A 5,512-nucleotide genomic window follows, 5' to 3' on the forward strand; every position below is an offset into this window, starting at 1 on the left:
GGCAGGAGAAGGAAGAAGTGAGAAGGTCGATGAAGTTGACTCTGGTGTGAGCTTCTGTGACTCTTCCCAAAGAGCAGTCTATGGAGTTTCAGTCCCGTCAACCTCTCTGGGGGAAAAAACAGCTTCAGTCCCTCCTCCTCTCTGGGGGAGGATTTCTTTGAAAAATACTTTTGGGGAATGTTGCATGTTTCATGTCCTTTTTGGAGATAATACAATGCACATTAACTTATAAAAGCCTTTCTGAAAAGTTCTGCAGTAAAGAACCCTATTAAACTTTGTTTAACCGTGTTTAGATTCTAGATTCTAGAACTCATTTGAGCATAGAAACCTCTTTTGCACACAACTGTTAACATCTCACAGGACCAGTATTTCCTAGATAGAATATAACTAGGGAATCGCAATTTTAGTACTTGACGTTTCTTATTTTCCTTTAACTAGTTTCTTACCTTTATTGGAAAAAGCTGTTTTCCTTTTTTTTCCTCTTTCAAAGCCCATCCTAATGTGATTCTTCCCATCTCCTGAGAGAGATGTGCTGGTGGTCCCTGCCGGGTACCAACAGCTGCAGACTCAGATGTACTTCCAAGGCTTGCCTTGAAGGTGTGGTCCCAGACCAGACTGCATCTACCTCGCCTGGGAACTTCTTAAAATTACCAAATCTCAGGCCACACAACAGACATACAGAAGGAGAATCTGCATTTTAATAAGATTCCCAGGTGCTTAACATGCACATTAAAGTTTAAGGATCTTGGTGGAAAGCACATTGCAGTGAGCCAGAGCCTAAAAGGCTAAAAATAGGGAGAAGACCCCTGGTCACAGAAGAATGTGGAATGTGGGAAAGTTATCCAGCTAGTGGCATGGCCAGCTTGCTTGGCTTTGACATTGAGATGTCACTGACTGAAGCCCAGGGTAGAATATGGCATTAACCATTTTGAAGACAGGATGGCGGTAGGGCTGGAACTGGAAAAAAGCCAGGGCGGTATAACTTCAAATCTCTTCAGTAAGTGAAGGAGACTGGCCCAGGGAATGAGACCAACAGACACAGGAGCCCTGGGGGTATGGAGAGTCCAGCAAGAACATCTAAGCAGCTCTTCACAGGTGTGGAACCCCGGAACAGCTGGGTGTTCTGACTCCATTTTCCAGACCAACAACTCAGTGGAAAAAAAACAACAACAACAACAAAAAAACTGACTCCATGCAGATGTAACATCAGGCCTCATTTGAAACTACCTTCAAATTGACTTAGTACTTAGTTGAATAATTTATTTATTCTTAAGCTCGCATACACATACACATATACTCACTTACAGAGAAAAGGAGAGGGAAAAATACCTAGACATCATGTTTGTGAATATCACAAAAATTATGCCTTAATTTCTACATCTTCATACATTCACAACCCTGGTGCTCACACACACATATGCAGTCAGACACGTGTACACAAAACTTATTCTCCTTCATCCGATGCTTAGAATATATTCACATATTATAAGCCCCCAAAAAGAAATAATGGAGCTCACAGGGGTATAGTCTTTAGCACTGCAAAAATTGCAATCCTCTACCCTCAGAGGACACAGCCCTTCGCTCTACAGTTAAGATGAGGAGAATCTCTCTCTATTCCACTGTCTGCTGAGAATTTTGCCCACATTCCTGGGAGTCAAAAGCAGAAGTAGAGTATGGTCCTGAAAACATTGCTGTGCAAAATGTAGTGCAGTGTTTGAATTGCCTATAAAGTTAAGGATATAGATAATTCTACCTTTCACACCTCCTCCCACTTACTGATAAAAAATGATTGAGATATCTGCATATTACCCAAGAATCTTTGAGTGCCTCAAGGCATGAAATCTCCCCGTTCAGTTATGGGCTAAGCTGGTTGCCATCCTCATTCACGAAAACCCAGGGAGTTAGGGAACATATCCAAGGTCAAGCACTAAGTAGGACCTGCTGCCTGGACTCACACTATTTCTGCCTGGAGAAAGAAAAGGCATAGCCAATAGTTCTTTAATGATAATATCCACACACTAAAGGGCCTAAATCAAACCATAGGTGGGAAAGCCTGATGCTTTAAGAAGGCCTCTTGACCTATGTTTTCAAATATTTTGGACTTGGGCAAAAACTGGCAAAAAATGCAATATTTACCCTTAATTTAAACCCTTGTGTATTTTCAAGTCACATTTAAGTAAAAAACAAAACAAAACATGTCTTTCTAGTTGAATGAAAGCCTTTGCTAGATACAAAGAGGGAGAGGGAAAGTACTGAGACTACTGCTGGCTGATTCCCAAATGGGTTTGGGCTGGGCTCCCACAGACAGCAGCTGAAGTTCCTGAATGATATCTCACCTATGGGGGGGTTCCCACTGAGAACTCTGAGGTCTAAACCTCAAGCTGGGCTCCTGAGCCCAGAGCACCAGAACTGAGAAAGGTGCCCATAGAACACCTGGCTGTGAAAAGCATCAGGGTTGTTGTCTGTCAGTGAGAGATGGCTGGAAATACAGTCATCTTCTTAAAGGGCCAACACACAAAATTTCGTGTGCAGCCACTCACCTTAGGCTGTGACAGAGGGATGACAGAGTGGACTGGAGCTGTGTGAGGAGAGTCCAGGGTTGGGGGACCTGGAGTTGGAGCTTGGAGGGCAGGCACCAGTTTACTGTGCTGAGTCATTGCCTTATGCAGCTCAGGTTTATTTTTGCCTGGGGGGGGAGGAAGTTCCCCCACCCTGTTAGAAGACCTCTCACCCCACCCTGTGGTTGATAGTCTGAGGCTACTCAAGGCTAATAACAATCAGACTGCAGGCAGAGGAGGCTCTCTGGAGGCTTTGAGTCTTTGCCTGTTCTCCTTATGGGCCAAGGGCTAGGCAAAGCAGACCCTAGTACACATCTTGGTCCTTTCCAAAGGCACCAGGCCCTGCAGAGGGAGGCACAGCTGTGGATTCCTGATACCTTCAAATAGGGTTCTCAGGACCAGTAAAAAACAGCATCTGACATTTTTGGAAACAAATGAAAATGAACATACAAATACCCCAAATCTATGTGACACAGCAAAAGCAGTCCTGAGAGGGAAGTTCATAGCATTACAGGCCTACCTCAAAAAACAAGAAAAATTAACAATAAACTATTTAATCCTAAAACTTACAGAATTAGAAAGAGAACAACAAGACAAGCCCAGAGTAAGTAGAAGGAAGGAAATAATAAAGATTAGAGCAGAAATAAATGACATACAGGCAAAAAAAAAAAAAAAAAAAAAAATCAATGAAACCAAGAGCTGGTTCTTTGAAAAGATAAACAAGATTGATGAACTGTTAGCCAGACTCATCAAGAAACAAAAAGAGAGGATCCAAATAAGTAAAATCAGAAATAAAAGCAGTGAAGTAACTGACACCACAGAAATACAAAGGATTGTAAGAAAATACTTTGAACAACTATATGCCAACAAGCTGGACAATGTGGGTAAAATTGATAAATTCATTGTCCTCCTCAAACTATTAAAAAAAATCCCAGAGAAAGGAACATTTCCAAGCTATTTTTATGAGGCCAGCATTATCCTAATTCCAAAACCAGATAAAGGCATTACAAAGAAAGAGAATTATAGGCCAATATTCCTGATGAACATTGATACTAAAATTCTCAATAAAATATTAGCAAATCAGATCCAGCATTACATTAGAAAGATCATACACTATGACCAAGTGGGATTTATTTCAGGGATGCAAGGCTAGTAGAATACTCATAAATCAATAAATGTGATGCATCACATAACCACATTGAAAGACAAAAATCACATGATCATATCAATCGCTGCAGAAGAAGCATTTGACAAAATCCAACACCCATTTTTTATAAAAACTCAGCAAAGTGGGAACAGATGGATCATGTCTCAACATGATAAAGGCCAAATATCACAAACCTATAACCTCAAGGGGCAAAAATTTAAACCATTTTCCCTAAAAACAGGAATAAGACAGTGATGTTTGCTTTCACCATTCTAATTCAACATAGTACTGGAAGCCCTAGCCACAGCGTTCAGACAAGAAGAAGAAATAAAGGCATCCAAATTGGAAAGGAGGAAGTAACACTGTCATTATTCACAGATGACATGATACTATACATAGAAAATTCTAAAGACTCCACCAAAAATCTACTGCATTTAATGAAGGAATTCTGCAATGTAGCAGGATAAGAAGTTAACACCCAGAAATTGACAGCATTTTTATACATCAATAATGAACTTTCAGAAAGAGAAACCAAAAAAAACAAACAAACCCATTTTTCCATGCAACAAAATAATTAAGATATTTAGGAATAAACTTAACCAAGAAGGTAAAAGACTTGTACTCAGAAAATTACAGGGCATTGAAAAAAGGGACAGAAGAAGATATAAACAAGTGGAAGAATATACCCACTTCATGGATTGGTAGAATCAACATCACTGAAATGTTCATAGTACCCAAAACAATCTACAGATTCAAAGCAATCCCCATTAAAATACCAATGGAATATTTCACAGGTCTAGAACAAATACTCCAAAAATGTACATGGAACCAAAAAATACCCCAAATAGCTGCAGCAATCTTGAGAAAGAAGAAAAAGGTTGGAGGAATCACAATATCAGATATCAAGTTATACTATAAAGCCACTGTAAATAAAACAACCTGGTACTGGCACAAGAACAGGTATATAGATCAATAGAACAGAACAGAGATTTCAGAAATGGACCTAAGTCATTACGTTCAATTAATATTTGACAAAGGAAATAAGAACATACAGTGGAGTCAAGACAGTCTCTTCAATAAGTGGAGCTGGGAAAATTGGACAGATACTTGCAAAAAAATGAAACTAGACCACCAACTTATATCATACACAAAAATAAACTCAAAATGGACAAAAGATTTAAACGTAAGTCATGAAACCATAAAAAGCATAGAAGAAACCATAGGCGGCAAAATCTCTGACATCTCTTATAGCAATATGTTTATGGACACATCTTATAGGGCAAAGAAAACTAAGGAGAAAATGAACAAATGGGACTACATCGAAATAAAAAGATTCTGCACCGCAAAAGAAACGATCAACAAAATGAAAAGGGAGAGCATGTTTGGCAATGTTACATCAGATAAAGGGTTAATATAAAAAATATGGAAGGAACTCAGACAATTTAACAAAAGGAAGACAAACAATCCAATTACAAAATGGGCAAAGGACCTAAATAGACACTTTTCCAAAGTGCACATACAGATGGCCAAGAGACATATGAAAACATGCTCAAAATCTCTGGTCATCAGATAGATGGAAATTAAAATGACAATGAGGTATCTCCTCTCACATGTCAGAACGACTACCATCACCAAATCAACAAATGACAAGTGCTGGCAAGGATGTGGAGAAAAGGGAACCCTAGTACACTGCTGGTGGGAATGCAGACTGGTGCAGCCACTATGGAAAACAGTATTGAGTTTCCTCAAAAAATTAAAAATGGAACTGCCCTTTGACCCGTTGCTCCTGCTTCTAAGAATATATTTT

This window comes from Eptesicus fuscus, chromosome 8 (genome assembly GCF_027574615.1).
Source record: "Eptesicus fuscus isolate TK198812 chromosome 8, DD_ASM_mEF_20220401, whole genome shotgun sequence".
Lineage (NCBI taxonomy): Eukaryota > Metazoa > Chordata > Mammalia > Chiroptera > Vespertilionidae > Eptesicus > Eptesicus fuscus.